This window comes from Chiloscyllium punctatum, chromosome 46, assembly GCF_047496795.1.
Source record: "Chiloscyllium punctatum isolate Juve2018m chromosome 46, sChiPun1.3, whole genome shotgun sequence".
Lineage (NCBI taxonomy): Eukaryota > Metazoa > Chordata > Chondrichthyes > Orectolobiformes > Hemiscylliidae > Chiloscyllium > Chiloscyllium punctatum.
Genome location: NC_092784.1, coordinates 50109053 through 50132087, shown reverse-complemented (window position 1 = coordinate 50132087; position 23035 = coordinate 50109053). Strand labels below are relative to the sequence as shown.

The window sequence follows — 23035 nt, the reverse complement described above, 5'->3', positions numbered from 1 at the left end:
CTTAGATGACAGAACACACGAGAGGCTGGACCAGCTGCTATCTCTGGACGAGCTGACCAAGGCCCTCGACTCCTTCGAAAAGAATAAAACGCCCAGAAGCGACGGCTTACTGGTTGAGCTCTATTCCACTCTGTGGGACTTGATCGGCCAGGACCTGCTGGAGGTGTATGTCAGTATGCTTCGGGCAGGTACCATGAGTGAATCCATGAGGAAAGGCATCATCACCCTCATCTACAAGCGGAAGGGGAAGAGGGAGGAACTCAAAAATTGGAGACCAATCTCGCTGTTGAATGCGGATTACAAAATTCTGTCAAAGGTAATCGCCAACTGGGTCAGGTCTGCTCTGGGGTTGGTGATTGACCCTGACCAAACCTGTGCTGTACTGAGCAGGAAGATTGCTGAGAGTCTCGCACTCCTCAGGGATACATCGCCTACGTACAGGACAGAGGGTTGGACACCTGCCTGATCAGCCTGGACCAGGAGAAAGCCTTTGACAGGATATCACACAGGTATATGAGAGATGTTCTCTCCAAAATGGGCTTTGGGGAAGGACTCTGCAATTGGATCAGACTGCTCTACACCAACATTGTCAGTGCAGTCTCAATCAATGGGTGGGAATCAGATAGCTTCCCAGTCAGATCTGGAGTCAGGCAGGGCTGCCCTCTCTCTCCTGCCTTGTTTGTGTGCTGCATAGAGCCATTTACCGAGTCCATCAGGAGGGATGCAAGCCTGAGAGGGGTGACTATTCCTGGCAGCGGGGCCTGCAGGTTAAGGCCTCCCTGTACATGGATGACGTCGCCGTTTTCTGCTCGGATCCTCTGTCCGTGCACAGACTCATGTGCATATGTGATCAGTTCAAACGGGCCTCGGGGGCCAGGGTAAACCGAGGCCATGCTCTTCGGGAACTGGGCCAACCAATCCTCGATCCCCTTCACCGTCAGGACCGACCACCTGAAGGTGCTGGGTATTTGGTTCGGGGGGGCTGGGGCATGCGCCAAGTCTTGGGAGCAGCGTATCAGCAAAGTGAGGCAGAAACTGGGCAGATGGAAGCTACGGTCGCTCTCCATCGTGGGAAAAAACCTGGTCATCAGGTGTGAGGCACTGTCATTGCTATTATACATGGCACACTCGGTGAAGGACGCTCTCTGGGCAGTCCAAAACCTATTGATCTTCCCGCTGAAGGAGTTGACCCCGACTGAGTGTTGCAGGCTGGCACATTCCAAAGTCCAGAACTACATGTTGAGGGACGCGCTGAAGCTTGGGGCAGCTGCCGCCAAGGCGCGGTGGGGAAAGACCACCGTGTAACATCTGCCTGCCTAAAGAAGAACAGGGGGCCCACACAGTCATTTGGGCTCTGCTGACGCCTCAGCTAAAAATGTAATTGTACAGAATAGGAATGATTATTCTGTTTTGGTATGCAAGGAAATGGAATGTTTATATATGTATGGCATGTCCAACTGTACAGACCATCAAAGTATTGTATAAATAAAGTATATTTTTGAAATAAAAAAACAACAGGAGTTGCATGACCTTGACAGAACCCATACCTTCCTGTTGAGTGGTCTGACACATTCTACAAAGTTAAAAATGACACAACACCAGATTATAGTCCAACAGGTTTATTTGGAAGCACTAGTTTTCGGAGTGCTGCTCCTTCTTCAGGTGGTCGATTTTTAACTTTGTCCACCCCAGTCCAACACCAGCTCCTCTACATCATGGCATTCCACAAAGCAAGAGAGCATGTAGAAAATGGTCTCCTTAACATACACTGATGTAAAACACTCCAACATTTGATAAGAGAAGCTGTAGGATGTTGATCATGAGATGGCAAAGGAAAGATAAAGTTAATATTGGAGAGAAAGATTAAGTGTTGAAAAACCATGTGTTTTTGGAATTGTTGGAGGGGGTAGTGATGGTGAGTAATGGGAGGAGGGAGCCAACAGTAATCCAGAAAGAGCCACAATCCATGTTCAGGTAAGAGGGATTGCTGAGGTTGGTGAAGTAGGATTGAAAACCATTTTGAAAACGGAAGAGGATCTTGAATTTGATGCGTTGAGATAGAGTCATAGAGATGTACAGCATGGAAATACACCCTTCAGTCCAACTCCTCCGTGCTGACCAGCTATCCTAACCCAAACTAGTCCCACCTGCCAGCACCTGGCTCATATCCCTCCAAACCCTTCCTATTCATATACCCATCCAGATGCCTTGTAAGTGTTGCAATTGTACTAGACTCTACCAGTTCCTCTTGCAGCTCATTCCATACACATACCACCCTCTGCATGAGAAAGTTGCCCCTTAGGTCTCTTTTATATCTTTCCCTCTCACCCTAAACCTATGCCCTCTGGTTCTGGATTCCCCCACTCCACGAAGAGGTATCCGGTGGATTGGCCAGGGGAATTACAGGGTTTGGGTGGGGGAAGGGGGTCTGTACAGGATGATGTTTGGAGGATCAGCGTGAATTCATTGGGCCAAATGTCCTGTTTCCACACTCTAGAGATTCTTTGATTCCAACTTCAGGAGAGACAGGGTGTTGAATTAACAGGAGTTTACAGGACAGGAATGTTGCTGGAATCATAAATTAGGGCCTATCAGAGCAGAAAAGTGGAATGTTAAATTGGCAAAGAAAATATATATAACTGACAATTAAGGAACTGTACCTGGCCAGGACAGGAGGGAGAAAGATATAGGAGGATGGCTGAATATTTCCTGAGGAATTGGCCCTGTGGAGTGGTAGATGTGGGAGTCTGGCTGGAATACCATATTATACCTGGAAGGAGAAGCATACCCAGAACAAAGGGCAAGCAGGAAATGCAACATTTCCATTGTACATCACTATGAAGACGTATAAGAGATCAGAGTAGATGTAACCATTCAGCCTCTGAGCCTGCCCCACTATTCAACAAGATCATGGCTGATCTGCCCCAGGCCTCAACTCCTCTTTCATGCCAGCTCATCATCTCCATCAATTCCCCAATACTTTAAGAAATCTATCTACCTTTTCTTTAAATGATCTCTCAATGATTAGCCGCCATGACTCTCTGAGCTAGACATCCACTGCCCTCTGGAAGGAGAAATTCCTTCACATCTCAGTTTTAAATGAGTGTCCCATTATTCTATAACTATGTCCTCTCATTTGAGATTCCCCCACTAGTGGAAATATCTTTGCAACTTCTGCCCTTTCAGGCTCCTCAGAATGTTGTATGTTCCAACAAAACCACCCCTCATTTTTCCAAAGTCTAATGGATAAAAGCCTCATCTGTTTAGTCATTATTGATAAACCAACCCCCTTCAGCATTCGACAGAAAGAAATGTACAGCACAGAAACATTCCCTTTGGGCCAAATTGTCCATGCCCACCAGACATGCTAAACTAATCTAGTCCCATTTGCCAGCACTTGGACTATATCCTTCTGAACCCTTCCTATTCATATCTTCATCCAGATGCCTTTTAAATGTAATTGTACCAGCGTCTACCACTTCCTCTGGCAGTTCATTCCTTACATGCACCAACTCTGCTGAAAACGTTGTTTCTTAGGTCCCTTTTAAATTTTTCCCTCCACCCTAAACCTCTGCATTTTAGTTCTGGGCACCCAGGGAAAAGACCTTGCCTATTTGGCCTCATTACTTTATAAACCTCTTGTGCATTTCCTTTGAATTGCCTCCAGTGCCAATACATTCTTAAATATGGGGAGCACAACTGTAGGTACAGCCTCAGTAAAACACCGTACAATTGTATCAGGGCTTGCCAATTTTTTTAAGATCCAAATCTATTGTAGTAAAAGCAGAGATTCTATTTGCCTTCTTAATTACTTGCTGCACCTGCTTGCTAACATTTTGTGTTTTAGATCAGATTACTTACAGTGTGGAAGCAGGCCCTTCAGCCCAACAAGTCCACACCTACCCTCCGAAGAGTAACCCACCCAGACCCATTCCTTTACACCTAATACTACGGGCAATTTAGCATGGCCAATTCACCTAACCTGCACATCTTTAGACTGTGGGAGGAAACTGGGGCACCACGCAGACCCGGGGAGAATGTGCAAACTCCACACAGACAGTTGCCCAAGGCGGGATTTGAACCCGGGTCTCTGGTGCTGTGAGGCAGCAGTGCTAACCACCGTGCCACCCATAATGAGGAAGGGTTTTAGCTGGAGTGACAGACAAGGACACCCACTGCCACAGAATACTGTTCAGGTTTCCAAAAGGCTTATTTATAATTATGTATTTCCAATGTTGCATTTAGTGAACAAAACACTAAGCAAAACAAACAGCTATTGAGTTAACACAGAATACCTGATTTGGGATTTTGTTAAAAGCATCCTGTAGTTTTCCATGGATTGTTGCCAGTTTCTTACTGTCCCGATTGGCCTCATGAATTGGGATCAGGATCTTGTACACTTCATTTACAGCTTCATACATGCCAGCCATTGTAAAGGAGGTTGTGCATAAGAATACCAGATTCCTCTGTGATGTACGTTTTAGAGTCTCTCCATTTCAATAATAGTCTGCCTTTTCATTCAATAGCACGCACTCTCCTACATTAAACTCCATCTGCCCATCCACTCAGCGTTCTATATCCTTTTGCAAATTCCTTATGTCCTCATCACAACATGCCCTCTCACCTACTTTTATATCAGTAGCAAATTTTGCCATTCTGCTCCGTCCTCTGAGTCTTCACATAAATAATTAATAATTGAGGCCCTAAGACCAATCCTTGTGACATTCCACTAGTTCTTTCCAACTTGATAAAAACCTATTAATCCTAATTATCCATCTTCCGTGTGTTTAACTTCAATCCATGCTAATCAATTACCCCTAAAATTGCGAACCCCTATCTTGAGCAGTAACATTTTAAGTCACACCTTATTGAATACCTTGGGAAATCCAAAATACACTTCAGCTCCCAATTCCCCTTTACCAACTCTGCATGCTGTATTCTCAAAGAACTCTAACAAATTTGTCTAAACAGGATTTCCATTTCATACCCCTGTGTTAAATTCTGTTTGATTACATTAAACTTTTCTAAATGTCCTGCTTTTTCTTCCTTAATAACAGAATCTCGCATTTTCCCAATACCAATGGTAGGCTAATTGGCCTATAGTTTTCTGTTTCCCTCCCTTCGTGAACAGGGGTGTCGCATTAGTGGTTTTTAATCTACCGGAACCCTTAGAATCCAGTGAGTTCTGGCACGCTTCAACCAATACTTCCACTATCTTTGCAACCACTTCATTTAAAACCCTTGGATGCAGGCCATCAGGTCCTGCCAACGTGTTTGTCTTTGAACCCATTAATTTGTCACATTCTTTGTCCCTGTAATAGAGACCATTACAAGATCTTTCTTCCCATTGGCACTCTGCTTACTTGATATCTTTAGGACATTTATAGTGTCCTCCAAATGAAGACAGAAGTATTTTGGTTTAAATTATGTGTTCCCCATTATCAGTTCCACAGTCGCACACCCTCCAAGGGTCCAACACTCACCCTAGCTACTCTTTTATTTTTCTATCTGTAGAAGCTGTTCCCGTATGTTTTTACATTTCACTGTTTTAGTTTTGACTGGATATTCTCCTTGACAGGCTTTGTTAACCACAGTTGGTACTCCTTTTTGACCGTAATAAATTGTTGTTAAGTTATGAAATATCTGTTCAAAATGTCTCCCACTCCCATCTACTGACCTTCCCCTAAGCCTATTTTCCCAGCCCACTTCACACAATCTTTTCTTCAAACCTCTATAATTGCTCTAATGTTGAGGACACTAGTTTGAGACCCACGTTGCTCTCCCTCACACTGATTTGGAATTCTACCATGTTGTGATTGCTACCCCAAGAGGATCCTGAACTGCAAAAATCTTTTACTCATCTGATATGGATGCACTAGATCTGTTCCCAGACTACGTACTGCTCAAACAAAAAGAAAATCCCTGATGGACTGTTGAGAAGGACGTGGAAGATATAGAATGTGGGGAATTGGATGGTGACATCTTGAAAAATATCCATATTACAGAGGAGGTGGTGCTGGATGTCTTAAAACAAATAGATGTGGATAAATCCCCAGGAACTGATTAGGTGTAACCTAGAACTCTGTGAGAAGCTGGGGAAGTGATTGCTGGGCCCCTTACTGAGATATTTATATCATCGATAGCCAAGGGTGAGGTGCTGTAAGTCTGGAGGTTGGCTAAATGGTGCCACTGTTTTAAAAAGGTGGTAAGGAGAAGCTTACTCATAAGGGAACTATAGACCGTTGAGCCTGACATCGGCAGTGGGCAAGTTGTTAGAGGGAATCCTGAGGGACAGGATTTACATGTATTTGGAAAGGCAAGGACTGATTAAGGATAGTCAACAAGGCTTTGTGCATGGGAAATCATGTCTCACTAACTTGATTGGGTTTTTTGAAGAAGTAACGAAGAGGACTGATGAGAGCAGAGTGGTGGACGTGTATATGGACGTCAGTAAGGCATTTGACAAGGTTCCTCATGGTAAACTGGTTGGCAAGGTTAGATTTCATGGAATACAGGGAGAGCTAGCCATTTGGATACAGAAATGGCTCAAAGATGGAAGACAAAGGGTGGTGGTGGTGGAGGGTTGTTTTTCAGACTGGAGGCCTGTGAGCAGTGGTGTGCCAAAAGGATCGGTGCTGGGTCCACTGCTTTTCATAATTTGAATAAATGATTTGGATGTGAACATAGGTGGTATAGTTAGTAGGTTTGCAGATGATACCAAAATTTGGAGGTGTAGTGGACAGCAAAGAAGGTTACCTCAAAATACAACAAAATCTTGATCAGATGGGCCAATGGGCTGAGGAGTGGCAGATGGAGTTTAATTCAGATAAATATCAGGTGCTACATTTTGGAAAGGCACATCGGAGCAGGTCCTGGGGAGTGTTGCTGATCAAAGAGACCTTGGAGTGCAGGTTCATAGCTCCTTGAAAGTGGAGTCGCAGGTAGATAGGATTGTGAAGAAGGCATTTGGTATGCTTTCCTTTATTGGTCAGAGTATTGAGTACAGGAGTTGGGAGGTCATGTTGTGGCTGTACAGGACGTTGGTTCGGCAACTTTTGGAATATTCTGTGCAATTCTGGTCAGCTTTCTATCGGAAGGATGTTGTGAAACTTGAAAGAGTTCAGAAAAGATTTACAAGGATGTTACCAGGGTTGGAGGGTTTGAGCTACAGGGAGGGGTTGAATAGGCTGGGGCTGTTTTTTCTGGGGTATCAGAGGCTAAGTGGTAACCATACTGAGGTTTACAAAATCATGAGGGGCATGGATAGGGTAAATAGACAAGCTATTTTCCCTGGAGTGGGGAGAGTCCAAACCTAGAAAGTATAAGTTTAGGGTGAGAGGGGAAAGATATAAAAGGGACCTAAGGGGCAACGCTTTCACACAGAGGGTGGTACGTGTATGGAATGAGCTGCCAGAGGAAGTTTTGGAGGCTGGTACAAGTACAACATTTAAAAGGCATCTGGATGGGCATATGCACTGGAAGGGTTTAGAGGGATATGGGCCAAGTGCTAGCAGGTGGGACTCAAATCAGGTTAGGATATCTGGTCAGCATGAACGAGTTGAATCAAAAGGTCTGTTTCCATGCTGTAAATCTTTATAATTCTACAAATTTGTTTTCCAGTGTTACCTTTGCTCATCTGATTTGTCCAGTCAATATGAACATTAAAATCACCCATGACAATTGTAGTATCCTTCTTATACATCTCTATTACTTCCTGATTTATACTTTGTCCAAGAGTGAGACAGCTGTTCAGAGGCCGAAAGATGACTCCCAGGCATGAATTCTCTCCCATGCTGTTCCTTATTTCTACCCTCAATGATTCCACATCACAACCTATAGTACCAATGTCACTACCAACTGCCGCACTGATACCTTTATTAGCAAGGCTCTTTTTTCCCCTTTTTACCTATTCTTTCAGACTGTCAAATATTGCGTTCCCAGCCCTAGTCACCCCAAAACCACATCTTTGTAACAGCTATCAAGTTAGAGTCATTTATTTCTATTTCTGCTGTCTACTCACCTTTGAGGTCTTGTAGCACCCCTGCCTCTCAGCCAGAATCTAAGTTTAAACCCTACTCCAGGAACTGCTGGGTGGCTGTTCAACATGCACTTTAACAGGATGGACATTAGCCTGCCATTTCCTAAAGGGAGGGTAAAGGAGTTTCTAATAAAATATGATATTGCAGAATTATAAAGTCAAACAGGAACAACGCCTGAGAGTTTTGTTGCATGAGCCAAGCCTCTGCAGTATCGATGAGGCAAAAACATTCCTTCTGCTCAACATCAGCAAAACCAAACCCCATCCTCTTTGGAAACACTGCAGTGGTTTTGCATAGTGCTGATCAAACACTCTACTGGAGTATTATTTTCAAACTTTGAGTTCTAAGTGCAGCAACAATTCACCAAATACCTGGGATTTAGTGAGTGTGGGCTATGTTCTTGGAGATGAGGGGTGAATTCGATGAGAATTTAAAATAAAGTTAATTGATGAGGAACAAGTCCAGGAGGTAAAATCAGAATCTGTGGGAGGAGGGGGACAGTTAAATCCAAGAGAAAAACAGTTAGAAGTGACTCTAAACATTTTCTTCACCCTTCTCCACCTGTAACACCACAGGAATGTGAAGGTACTGTATTTGGAGTCCAGATATAGAACCAGCTGGGACCATTAAAAGGCAGGCAAATATATATAGGAAGCAAAGAGATTAAGGGGTATGGAGAAAGGACGTTGAATCGGACCGAAGAAATGAAGAGCTACCAAACTTGGACACGATGTCATACTGTCCCTTTGCTCTCACTAGCAGCTCTACGTCTCTCCCTCCATCTTCAGTAAACTCCACTGCTGACTGGTCGTGAGAGCTGAAACTGGTCTTTGTACCCCACAGCCAGTCAGCTTGGAGGGCTGTGGGGATGGGGGGAGAGAAACTTTTAAATTGACTTTAGCTGCTTTGTTTGCACTTCAAGTCCCACCCTGCTCTGATTTCAGTGCCTGGAGTTATTCCTCCTCCTTTTGTTGTTTTAAACTCCCATTGGTCCACCACTCAGCTTCCTCATCTGCAGGGAAATTTAACTTCTAAAACCAAGCAGGATATTCCGAGTGTTTGTGGGAAACCACACGAGTATTTCCAAAGAGGATCATTTTGGTTTTGCTTGTGGTGAGCTGAAGGATGTTTTGACTCATCCATGTTGTAAGACCTTTACATATTGTTCCTGCAGGAGCACACAATGATGTAGAGTCCAAGTGATGTTCAGCACAGGTAGTGGGACTCATGCTGCTGCAGCTAACTTCAATAAATAAATCTGGATTGGTTAAATGGTCCCAGTCATTGTTGTAAATTAGGCCCTAAATTATTTAGGGAGGTAAAGTTGCTGTCTCCATCTGGCCTGCAAGTAACTCCAGGCCCACTACAAGGTGAGTGACTCATCACTTGAGAGAATAATACCCGTTGGTATTATTGCTAGACCTATTAATCCTGAGGATGCAGGTTCAAATCCCACTGCAGCAGATAGTGGAAGTAAGAGTCTAATGATGACCATAAATCAATTGTTGGGGAAAAACCCATCTGGTTCACTAATCCTTTTGGGAAGGAAATCTGCCGTCCTTACTGGGAAGAAGAGTGACATCCGAAACGTCGACTTCTCCACCCCCTGTTGCTGCCTGGCTCGCTGTGTTCTTCCAGCCTCCTGCCCGTCCTTACTTGGACTGACCGAAATGTGACTCCAGACCCACAGCAACGTGGTTGACTCTCAACTGACCGTGAATGAATAAATCAACATGTCCAGTAAAATGACCAGTTAGCAATGGGCATCAAGTGCTGGCCCAAGTTCCACGAAAGAGGTAAAAATATAAGCACTGAATAATCATAAAACAATTGGAATCAGTTATTCTGAGGCAGAGAAAGAAATTGCAGAATTGTGTGGGAGGTAATCCAATTTAACTCCTCTTTCCTCGAACCAGCACAGACATATACGATGGGCCAAATGGCTTCCTTCTGTGCTGTGCATTAGAATTATTTCTGGCGATTAGCTAGCAGAAACTCCCAGGCTCCTGTACCATCAGATCATGACGTTCAGTGGTTTCAGTTGTTGCTGAGGTTTCGGGCTCACGCTTGTATCAGATGTGGCAATTTAGAGAGCGTCCCTTAATGCAATCGTTCGAAGTTAGTGTTGGAAAGGTTTCTGTTTCTCAGTGGAAGCTTTGGCTGCAAACCCCTAGGAGACAAGTCTATGTAAGTCAGATAATTTTTGTTTGAGTGTCGCTTATTTGAAAATACTTTGATCATTTTAATCCTCAGCTTTGCATTTGTTGTGTGAGGATGTTGCTGTTGGAGCTGTGCAGTTGTGAAATTGATCATTCGGCTGAAAGTGATGGGAAAGTCATTTTTGTTTGTAAAGTACAACTTTATATTTTTTTTTAAAAAAAGCTTTACAAATATGACCCTCCTGTACTGAATCGGTTTGTTTTCTATAAATCGGTAAGTTTGTGCAGCTTTTAGCTGAGCTTTCATGTTGGAGATTTCATTGGACTTGTTTTGCACTGTTACTTTTGTGAGAATTAGGAGAGGGGCGGGGGTTGAATGAGAGGGAAAGTTAGAGGCGCACCCAAGGATGCAGGAGCTTGACTTATTGAATAGTATTAGGGAGGGGAACTGCCCGGGCTGGAGTAAATCCCGGCAGCATTTTCGGAAGTTATTGGGAGCGGTCTGTCAGTCAGAACAGGCCAATATGAAATGATGGGGGAGGAAAGAACAGTCACGATTGAGGAACCCGGAGGACATCCGATTGCAATCTTCCTGAGGAAGAGAGAGAGAGGAAACGCACACTTCCAGGTCGTTTGAAAAATAGTTTGAAAAGCTGATCGCCATCCACTGGTATGGTGGCACCTCTGACAGTGAGGTATGTTAGTCGAGCAGTGTCTTCCAGTGGGGGTCACTGAACTTTATTTTCATAAACAAAACTTTGTGTGTAGTTTCCTTCCTTTCTTCTAATCCCCCAACTTTCCTTTTTTTTTGGAAGAAAATATTCTCTGTAAGCTGGGGTTTCTATATTAATTCCAGCTTTTAGCTCTCTGCTCTGTTGACTTGGGTTTGGACAACTGGAAGAGATTTTCCCAATGGTCTTGGGTTTTATTGCCCAGACTGGACCATCTAGAACTAATGGGTCCAAAGTCTCACCTTCAGATGTAAATATCGCCATCCCCACACACGCGTGCACACACACACACTTTTCCCTGCTCACAGTACCTCCTGCTTTTATTCATCATTCTCTTTCTTCCCAATACGCGTTCTCCCCTTTTTTCTCAACCAATTCTTTTTCAACTTTCCTCCTTTTGATAATCCTGCTCTCCCCATTACCTCACTTCGTTCCTCCGTTATCTCACTCTTTTCTACTTTTGCAGCACCAGTTTCACTCAGCGCACCCCCCTCATCTTCACATTGCCCCGAATTGCCATCTTCACCCATCCCTACCACTGTCTTCCCTAGTCGCCCTATTCCCCACTCCTTGTCTCTGTCAACCAGGAGAATTTTCCTTAATATTCCCAGGCCCTTGAGCTCTTGTTGTAATCGTATGATCGTGGCAGTGATCCAACGTTTTGCTTTTGCCAGGAATTCAATAGCATTGAGTGAAGATAGATTTCTACTTTGTAGAGCTGGTATTCAAGGATTAAAGTTATCAGCTATTTTATCTTTGTGTTGAGCTGTACTTATTTTGAGAATGTTCTGTCACCCCTGACAAAGCACAGCTATGCTATTTGTAAGCACCCATCTTAAAGGGCATGTCAGACATGCTTCTGTAAAGAGATTTGTAAAATGTATATGTACTATGTCTGAGTATAAAACACTCGAGACAACATTTTGCTTCAAAATCTTTCAAATTTCCTTCACTCATTGGCAACCACCCTTCAGAAAATGTCATTGTTTAGTAGATGAACATGAGCTAGCGACGTTTCACCAACAGTTGGCCACTTAATCGCTTCTTAGTGGCGGCTGAAATGTTAACCAGGATATTGTGAGAACTCCCAGCTTAGCCTGACATTTAACAACATCCTGAACTGCTGGCAAAGGTGACATGGGACCACATCCAGAAAAAATGGCCCCACCTTTGAACAGTGCACTGCCTTTTCACTGTTACACCGTCGTAGCCCATGCGTTGACATGCACATGACCGCTTCAGCCTCTGCCTCTGTGGTGCAGAGATCTGGCGGTTCTGATCTTCTCCATGTTGGCCCTGTGAACCACAAATGGAATCCCAGAGGCAGCCAACATAACCAAAGATCCCTCCTACCACTCTTCCAACCTCAGCTGTTGGGCAGAAGATACAAAGGCTTAAATACACAAACCAACAGATTTGAGAACAGCTTCTTCCCCTCTGTTATTCAACTTCTGAGTGGAGCTTTCAAATTTCAAATTTCATGTTAATTTCACTCTCTGCACCCTTTCTCTGCAGCCGTAATATTGTGTTTCTCACTCTGTTCTAATACCCTAAAGCACTTTGTATGGAATAATCTGCCTGTATTGCATGCAAAACAAAACTTTTCACTGCTCCTTGACAATAATAAATCAAATCAGATCAAACATTCAGCCCATCATGTCTGTGCTAACTCTCTGAAAGAACCGTCCAGTTATTGCCACCTCCCTGCTTTCCTCCGCGCTCTCCAATTTTATTTTTCTTTTTATATAAATATCCAACCTGTTTTTGAAAGTGCCTTGGAATCTGTTTATATCACTGTCTAAGGCAGTTTATTCTAAATCATAACAGCTCACTGCATGACAAAATTGTTCTCCGCCCTGTTAATTTTTTGCCAATTATTTGAAAGCTGTTGCCTCTGGTTACTGACCCTCCTGTCAGTGGGAACATTTTCTCCATCCACTCTATTAGAAGTTACATTCAAGTTTCCTTTTTTTTTGCTTTGATCTCACTGGCACTGTTAAAACTTGTTGCCTGTACCTAATTGCCCTTGACAAGGTGGTGGTGAAACGCCTTTCTGAATCACTGCTGTAGGTAAGGAGTTCTCAGATTCCAACCCTGTGATAATACTGGAACAGTGCTGTGTTTCCAAGTCAGGATGGTGAGTATCTTTGGGGAATCTCACAGCTGAAGTGCTCCCATTGTTCTGCTCCTATTGTCTGTTTAGACGGTACAGGTCGCAGATTTGGAAGGTGCTGATGAAGGAGCCTTGGTGAATCTCTGTTCTGCATCTTTGCTGCACTTCAACAATTCAGTTTGCCGTTACTTTTATGATGCTGTTTATTAGATTTTTCTTCACAATTGAAGAACCCAGTCTTTATTCCTAATGATCAGGTTGCGAGCTCTTTTGTTTGACCATGGTATTAATGGTTAAAGCATTGAGGCAGGTAGATGGAGTTATGACACTGATCCTGTATGATTGAATGGAATAGCAGAATGGACTCAAGGAGCTGAATGGTCTCCTCCTGTTCCAAGTGCTTATCAGACTGAGTGCCTCTTCTCTGCATGCCTCCAATGCTTGTACATCTCCCTGTATACCTCCCTTGTAGCTAAATGACCGGTACTTGTCAAGCGGGCGCAGTTTTAGAATGAGAAGCTTTCTGTTTTAGGACAGAGATGAGGAGGCATTTCTTCTGAGGATATGATACTTTGGATTTCTCCACCCCAGAGAGCTACAGAGGCTGAGTCAGTGAAGCTTCTTCAAGGCTGACTTTGCAGATTTTTTGATCTACTGGAATACAGGGGGTGTAAGTGGGATCTACGCAGGAACATGAAGTTTGTAATCACATTCGCTATGATGATATTGATTAGTAGATCAGTCACAAAAGGTTATGTAGCCTCCTCCTGCCCCAGATCCTTGTGTTGTGCCAGTTGGGCGTAATCCACTAGGTGTGGTCTAACCAGAATGGTTTCAAACATAAACAAGGCCCTCTTTAATATGGACTGCACAGTTCAGATTTTATCATTCACTCTCCTGCTCTGATCAGTCCTGCTGTGCAGTACTTGGACAGGTTGAACATCCAATCCTTCCCAGGTCACCGTCCCTTTGTTTTAATCCCATTCTTGTGCTGTTTCACCCATTGTTGTTGTTCCCATTTTGCTGCTTTGTGCAGAACCTTTTTGTTATTTCTGATCTTGTCTGCTTCCGTTTTGGAATCGTCAGGAATCTAACCAAACTGATAGCAGGGCTGCTGCACACAAACTGGAGTCAGGACCGAGTCAGAAAGTCAGCCTTTCCCTTTCCCAGTTAAACCAAGTCATTGATGTAAAACAGAGACAGAGTGATTCCATTCTGAATGCTGATATGTGCCATCCCCTCCTCCTGTTTCTCCAACAAGTTCCTGATGCTTTCCGCAATTTTAACCAATGGCTCACTCATTCACAAGTTTCTCTTTCCTGTCCCAGCATTTCTTACTCTTGTTAATGACTGTGTGCCGTCAAATTTGTCAAATTCATTTTCGAATCAATATGTGAAAGAACTTTCCACTCTGGTTCCAGGCTCCCTAATGCCACAGACTATCAGTTGTTACAGTCTGTTTGAAAGATTGAGGACGGGTCAGCAGGTCTCGATGTATTAATATGAAATGATTCCAGGATGGATTTATTTTAAAGGAATTTGGAACATATTCGAACTGGGAGGTGAGAGCACAGGAAAGAGCAAAGGTACATTTGTGTGCAGGCAAATGACTGATGAAGATGATCTGGCATGAGGGATTCCACCTGCCTTCTGCTTTACTCTAGCTGTGATTTGTCGTTGTACATTATTGGTTCAGTTATGGTTGAGAACAGGAGTGACTGTTATTGTCTAAAGTTTATTCCGTCGTCCTTCGATGTAATCCACTGCATATCCCTTTGTAACTATTTGACCTCCCCGCTGCCTTTCTGAATTGGGAATACCCAGGATTGGACTGGAGTGTGTGAATTGTGCAGTGGTGATTTTATCTGCTTTGAGTGTGGCATTCCAATTTACTGAATCCCTAGAGTGGCGGTTACCTGTGGGAAAAGGAAGTCTGAAGACTTTTTTTCTTGTGACATTCCAATATGCCTCACAGCCAGTGAACCGCCTGTTTAAAGTGCAGTCATTATGGAAATGAAGCAGCCAATAGGAGAAAGCAAACAACTGAAAGATGGCACTGTGGCTGCCATACCTCATACCAAAGTGTGGCACTGGGCTAGAGGTGAGATACTTCACTGCTACCATTCATCCTGTGTCTATTACTGTGCGTAGGGTCTATCTAGTTATCATCAGTGGAGTATAGTCAAGATTAGAGTGGTGCTGGAAAAGCACAGCAGGTCAGACAGCATCTGAGGAGCAGGAAAATCGACGTTTCGGGCAAAAGCCCTTCATCAGGAAGGCCCTTTATCATTCCTGATGAAGGGCTTTTGTCCAGAATATTGATTTTACTGCTCCTCGGTAGCTGGCTGACCTGCTGTGTTTTTCCAGCATCACTCTAATCTCCAGCATCTGCAGTTCCCACTTCCATCAGTGGAGTATAGACCACTGGTGCTTTAAACAGAAGGGGCATTCAGCTCACAGAGGTGATAGAAACCCTATTGTGGGGGATCAGGCCATTCAGCCCACACTGACCCTCCAAAGAGCATCCCACCCCTCCTATGCTTTCCCCATAACCCTGCATTTCCCCAGGACGAATCCACCTTGCCAAATCCCTGGACACTATGGGGCAATTTAGCATGAACAATCCACCTAACCTGCACACCTTTGGACTGTGGGAAGAAACTGGAGCACCAAGAGGAAATCCACAGAGACACTGAGAGAATGTGCAAACTCCACACAGACAGTCACCTGAGGCTGGAATCGAACCCAGGTCCCTGGAGCTGTGAGGCAGCTGTGCTAAAGCCTGAGCAACCGTGCCGCTCCTAGTTAGTTTATTTCAATAACACGTTAAGTACAAGTTAAATTACTCATCATAATTTCTAAGGACTCTCGGGGCTTATACTGAATACATCTGCTCCGTGTGAAAGTGAATATAGATCTCAGCTGCCTCCACCCAAAAAAACTGTGTGACATCACCAGCTTGTTGCAAGTTCAACATTAACTCTTTGTCAGAACCATTAAGTTATACAGCAGGTACTTCCAACAATGCTGCCCTCCCTCAGTACTACAATGGTCATTGCCAGTCAAGATTGCTTTTTCAAATCTCGAGAGTGGGATGAAACCCACAATTCTTTGGACCCAGAGGTGATGGGACCACCCACTGAGTTGCAGCTGATTGCGGTGAAGTGCAGTTATCAATTCAGCTTGGTGCTGCAGGTTGTGACAACACAGAAGTTTAATATGTTTCATAACATGACATTTCTGTCTCTGGTCTGTTACACGTCACATTTTAAAGAGACCATAATATTCAGGATGATGACTTTAGTTAACCACGTGCTGAGGTCTTCTTGTGCCTTTGTTTGGGGAAAAAGCACAATTCAGTCCAGCTACTAACCCCTACAGTGTGGAAACAGGCCATTCGGCCTATCAAATCCACACCAACTCTCCAAAGAGCATCCTGCCCAAACCCAACCCCCTACCTTATAACCCTGTATTACCCATGGCAAATCCACCTAGCCTGCACATCCCTGGACACAATGGGCAATTTAACATGGCCAGTCCACCCCAACCTGCACATCTTTGGACTGTAGGAGGAAACTGGAACACCTGGAGGAAACCCCCTCACTCACTCAGTGATTAGCACTGCTGCCTCACTGCACCAGGGACCCGGGTTCAATTCCACTCTCAGGCGATTGTCTGTGTGGTATTTCCCCATGTCTGTGTGGTTTCCTCCTACAGCCCAAGCACGTGCAGGCTAGGTGGCATTGGCCATGGGAAATAAAGGGTTACAGGGATAGGCCATGCTAAATTGCTCATAGTATCCAGAGTTATGCAGTCTAGGTAGGTCTGGGTGGGATGCAGTTCTGAGGGTCAGTATGCAATGGCCTGCTCCCATACTGTAGATAGGGACTCTCTAGCCCCACAGATGCTGCCAGACCTGCTGAGTTTCTCCAGTAATTTGAATCATAGAATCATTGAATTTCTGTTTCTCTTTCTGATTTCCAAGCATCTGCAGTTCTTTGGTTTCATTGGTCAAACCTAGCTTCACACAGACTCAGTAGGCATTGTTAAAATATGGCTAAACCCAGTGGACTATTGATGATTAATCTATTGCAGTTTACCAGAGGGAATTATTCCAAGGTTGTACAAAGCCGTAGGAGTGGGAAGTTCACTGGTTTCAATTAGACATATCTCGTATTGACCAATTGAACACTTGAATCGGGCATTGGCTAGTCCAGCATACTGAAGCCCATCAGTCACAGCAGCAGTGCATTCATTAGCTGTGCTGGGCGATGCCTGCACTGTTGTTTAGGAGGTCCACCTCACAAGTCAAAAATTCACTAACATTTCTGTTTTAGTCACTCACTCAGTATTCAGTACACACCCTCATGTTAAATCATAGAATTCCTACAGTGTGGAAGCTGGCCATTTGGTCCATCAAGTCCACATTGATGCTCCAAACAGCATCCCACTCAGATCCACCTAGCCTGCATAACCCTGGACACTGTGGGCAATTTAGCGTGGCCAGTCCACCAAACCTGCACATCGCTGGACTGTGGGAGGAAACTAGAGCACCCAGAGGAAACACACACACACACACACACACACACAAAATGTGTAAACTCCACACAGACAATCGCCCAAGGCTGGAATCGAACCTGGGCCCCTGGTGTTGAGGCAACAGTGCTAACCACTGAGCCACCGTGCACCCCTCCCCTGCCCATAAAGACAATTTCCATCATCAATCAACCCTAAATTTTATATTTACCATCTTATGTAATATAAGCAAAATACTGCAGACCCTGGAGATCTGGGATTAAAAACAGAAAGCGCTGGAGAAACTCACCAGGTCTGGCAGCATCTATGGAGAGAAAGACAGAGGTTGTGTTTTGAGTCCAATATGATTCATCCTCAGAACTGTTTATATTTTATAATCTTATGTCTGCCTTGAATGGTATGGAACCACAAGAATCAAGATTAGAGTGGTGCTGGAAAAGCACAGCAGGTCAGGCAGCATCTGAGGAGCAGGAAAATCAACGTTTCAGCAAGAGCCCTTCATCAGGAACCACAAGAGCCTTGTACCACTGTCTACTCCTGTAGAAAGGACCAGAGTGCTAACACCATCCCTCACTCCAACTAAAGTTAATAGTTGAATTAATTCACAAGGAATGTGATTACAGAGAAATAAAAAAATGCAGTAAATAATCAAAATTCATATAACTGACTGGCTTAAAGTGCTCCAAATCAAAATAGTAGAGTTCAGCATCTTGGCAGTTCCATCAGAAAATGGAATCAGAAATGAACAAAACATGGTGTGTGTTTGGCTGCTTTGGGAACTGTGAAAAGGCAGGCATTGCAGTGAGGCCAAAGTAGGGGAAAGTCTGCAACACCAACATCAGCCCAAGGGCTGGCTTCGCCACACCAGATTACAGAGACAGATCACGAGTCAGATCATCGTGTCAGCGATGACCACTGCTGTTTCAGTCGATAGGCTCAAAGGGGAGAATGGGCATTACTTTTAGTTTGATCTTTTCAAACAGCTTCCACGTTCTGAATTCTACTGAAACGGGTTGGTGTGTATGAATCCAGAAACCATTAATGTCACGCATGCACAAAGATTATCTAATGCAGTTAGATTGTGAATACTCAGAACAATTTCTCTTCAGAGATCAGCAAAGGCCCCAGATTACCTACAGTTAATAATAGTTTTATATATGTATAAACATTTATAAATATACAAATATAGGTATGGCATGCTCGGAAATCAGAAAGAAAAGCTGAAATTACTGGAGAAACTCAGCAGGTCTGGCAGCATCTGTGGGGAGAAAGCAGAGTTAACATTTTGGGTTATAGAATCCCTACACTATGGGAGCAGGCCATTCCACACTGACCATCTGAAGACCATGCCAGCCAGACCTACCCCCCCCCACCCCATCCCTGTAACCCTGCATTTCCCATGGCTAACCCACTTAGCCTGCATATCCTTGGACCAATTTAGCATGGCCAATCCACCCTAACCTGCACATCTTTGGACTGTGGGAGGAAACCCACACAGACACAGGGAAAACATGAAAACTCCACACAAACAGTCATCTGAGGGTGGAGTCAAACCCAAGTCCCTCGTGCTGTGAGGCAGCAGTGCTAACCACTGAGCCACCATGCCAGCCAATGGTCCAATGACCCTTCTTCAGAACTAGTTTCTGACTTCAGTACTTTGGGTTTTTAAAAAATTTGGGGGGTTTTGTTTGGAGCATCCTTCCCTCTGTTTAAAACAGCAGAGTACAATAGGTCAGAAATTTGAAAGATGGGGTGAAGTGATCAGAATCTAGAACACCGGAGTTAGCCTCAGGTTAGGGGCTTGATGGGTTAGGCCTGAGATGCGGACAGAATTCTTCTGTCAACCGGCTTTAGAGCTTTGGAATTCTAAACCCCAGAGCATTTGTAATAGTCCATCATTAAATACATATAAGCCTGGGATGCAGAAGTCTGGTCTCAGTTGAAGCCCAAGATCAGCCACATTGAATGGCAGCAAGGGTTAATGGGCCAAATGGCCTATTCTTGCTCCTGTTCCTTATGTTCTTATGAATTCCTGCAAATATAATCATTGAATTTGAGTCAGAGTTACAGTGAGTGACACACTGTAGGTATCTTAACGAGGCCCTTTTGCAAATGAACAAATGAAATGGATTTGCATAAAACAGCGAAATAAAACCTCCCCCAACCTTTTCTTTAATAAAACTGAAAATTGTTGAGAAATGCTGCTTGGGATTCCTGAACAGCAATCTCAGGGCTTTAATGTTTCACAGTGATTTCCGCTGAGCTCTCTCTGCCAGTCTCCAGTTAAAACTGTCTGTGCTCCCAGAGTAAAGCCTGGAGCTGAGAGAGCTGCTGTTATTTTGGGCTGCGCAGATGTTTGTCATTATTCTAATTATTACTCTTCCCCCCACCTCCCCCCACCCCCCCCCCCCCAACCCCTCCTCCTTTCTTGATTTTGCTTTTCATCTGGAGCTGATTTTGATTACTTTCCCCGTGTTGCTGAGGAAAGACAGAGATGGAATGGTGCCAGGAGTCTGGAAGCAAGCGGGAGAGAGAGATAGAGGAGGGGGTGTGGGGGAGAGAGAAAGAGGAAAAGGTTAGATACAACCGGGACAGAACAAGATAAGGAAGCTAGCGAGAAATTGGACAAACTAAGGCCTGGCAGATGTCCTGTTGCTCGTCAACATTACTGTACTTTTTTCCTGTCAGATAGATCTCAACCACCCTTGGCTGTTCTCCACTGTAGCACTCTCTCTGGCATCAGTCACTGTTAGACCTCTCGGGTTACAGGGTGTGGCCTGGTAACAGGACTCTGATGTCAACAGAGCACCAACTTAGGACCATTCTGTCTTCAGAGACAGGGTGAGGCAGGCCAGGGCTGTTCCCCATCAGTTTCTCACAGCCCACTGCATCTTCGATCAGCCTGGGTTGAACCCCTCGGATGAGAAGGCAGTGTCAGCCCTATTGTACCTGACTTCAGGCCACTCCATCTTGCACAGCAAGGGAGAAAAGAAAAACAGGCAGGAAAGAAGGGAGAACGCCTTCTGTGGTAACAAGCCACGTATCTGGCATTTTGGTTCACATTTCACAAGAGACGACTGACCAGATTTATTTATTGTAGGTTTGGTTTGTTACGTTCTGGTTCCAGTTGGCATTAAGCCCAACACCAGCTCATGGGAAACGTATTTGTGGCTTGGCTTAAATAGCAGGAAAATAGATGGACTCAATCTGGCAGCTTAACTCCGGGCAGCTCTGTGCCTCACCTCCTCGTGTAGTCTTCTCCTCCTGGCCCCATCCGCTGCAGCCTCCATTGGTTGCTCTAGGCCTTTGCCTGAAAGGGATGCTGTGGGCCTGTGGCTGGGGTTAAGAGCTTGAGGCTCTCCAAGACTCACGTTACAGAGGGCCCCTGGCAGCTCTCAATCCAGATTAAAGCCCAGAGGGGAAGGAGCAGAATGGTTGGCAGAGTATCGAGACAAAATGAAATTTGGTCCTCCTCAAGAAAGGCCCAGAGAATAGACCAACTGTAGAATAAGAGTTCCCTGATGGGACCAGGTTAACGACGCTTGTGTGACCTGAAATAGACAAAGTGGAAAATATGTTTCCAAGGGTGTTGTGATACAGCCTGTTGAGAGGCTTGCGCTATTTATAATTGATCGCAGCTTGGGTTAGACTCTGATCTGTCACTTTTAATGAGGGGTGTGGTTCTGGCATCACTCAGCACCTCTGGAGATGTCCGTGGGCCCTGCCTGTGACCGTTAGGAGTTGGGGGTCACGTTGACATATCTAATTCATTCGAAGCACGTTTACCTACAAGAGAAAATGCCAACCCTGCTTTTCCGACAAGTGACTACCGATTGTCCAGATCCATTTGCAAGCAAATACTTACACTCCATGAGAGGCTTCTGTCGAAAATTTCAGGATTCCAGCTGCAGAATTTGTCATTTAATCCACCTTTGAATTCAGAAACCTCTCTCTCTCTGGGGCAGCCCTCTGATACTTCCAGGTACACTGGATTTGAACTTCTTAATGTCAGCTACACAAAAGAAAATATTGCACCATGTGTTTTAACTTATTAAATTACCTCCATTAAGCATTTGGATACTGGTTTGGACCGGTAAAGTTACTCTGTGCACGTTTTAACTTGACTGACACTTGCAGTCTAGAGGTTTACTCGATTAGAATTGGAAAATGGGATTGAATTTAAGCTGAGGATGAATATTCTCATGTGGTGGGGAGGGGGTGGGGGGGTAGCTTCTTGAATGTGAACTGAACGTAAATTCACTTCAACCCGAGTTCTTTTTCTAACTTGGATGGTAGAACTGGCTTGAGGGCAGAATGGCCTGTTCCACCCTGCCCTGCTCTGTGATGTTATAGTAATGACATGATGTTCCCTTTTTTTGACTTGCACGTGATCTAGTGTAGTTTACAGTGATCCATCACTGTGTCATGGGAAGGTCCGAGGGAGTGTTGCTGAACAACGAGACCTTGGAGTGCAGGTTCATAGCTCCTTGAAAGTAGAGTCGCAGGTAGACAGGATAGTGAAGAAGGCTTTTGGTGTACTTCCTTTATTGGTCAGAGTATTGAGTACAAGAGTTGGGTGGTCATGTTATGGCTGTACAGGACGTTGGTTAGGCTCCTTTTGGAATATTGTGTGCAATTCTGGTCTCCTGGAAGGATGTTGTGAAACTTGAAAGGGTTCAGAAAAGATTTACAAGGATGTTGCCAGGGTTGGGGGGTTTGAGCTATAGAGAGAGGCTGAATAGGCTGGGGCTGTTTTCCCTGTAGTGTCAGAGACTGGGGGGGTGACTTTATAGAGGTTTATAAAATCATAAGGGGCAAGGGGTAAATAGACAAGGTATTTTCCCTGGGGTCGGGGAGTCCAAAACTAGAGGGCATAGGTTTAGGGTGAGAGGGGAAAGATATAAAAGAGACCTAAGGGGCAACGTTTTCACGCAGAGGGTGGTACGTGTATGGAATGAGCTGCCAGAGGATGTGGTGGAGGCTGGTACAATTGCATTATTTAAAAGACATCTGGATGGGGATATGAATAGGTAGGGTTTAAAGGGATATGGGCTAAATGCTGGCAAATGAGACGAGATTAGGTTGTGATATCTGGTCGGCATGGACAAGTTGGACCGAAAGGTCTGTTTCTGTGCTGTCCGTCTCTATGACTTGATGACCCAGAAGCCGACATGGCCCGATTTTGTACAACTGCACATTTGCTCCAAACCAATTTGTACACTATGTGTGCACTCGTGTTTCTTGGCAGCTGGGATTGGTAAAAATGTGTAAGAGGGCAGGAAGGCAGGCTTGGATCTGAAAACATGAGAACAAAAGGCTTTTCATTGGGGAATTGAGGGAGTTCCTGAAATTCACACTGAGGGTGTGGTTTTGTTCCTTGTTCCCAAGCCCAGTTATCCAGACAAACAGTGAGCACATGGATCACACACCACACCGCTGTCCCATCAGCGATGGGAG

The 23035-nt window shown here is 44.6% G+C and overlaps 1 protein-coding gene across 4 annotated transcripts in view; it reads left to right on the top strand.

Moving 5' to 3' along the window:
• The first annotated feature begins 10097 nt into the window (after positions 1-10097).
• The window catches only part of kank2 (KN motif and ankyrin repeat domains 2), a 188399-nt gene continuing 175461 nt past the window's right edge, over positions 10098-23035 (top strand). For 2 of the 4 annotated variants that reach the window (XM_072564188.1, XM_072564184.1), the window contains exon 1: positions 10643-10893. The gene's annotated coding sequence lies outside the window, so the exon portion shown is untranslated. Of the gene's footprint in view, positions 10227-10642; positions 10894-23035 lie in introns of those variants that run through there. The other 2 variants (XM_072564183.1, XM_072564187.1) reach the window with 2 other exon arrangements.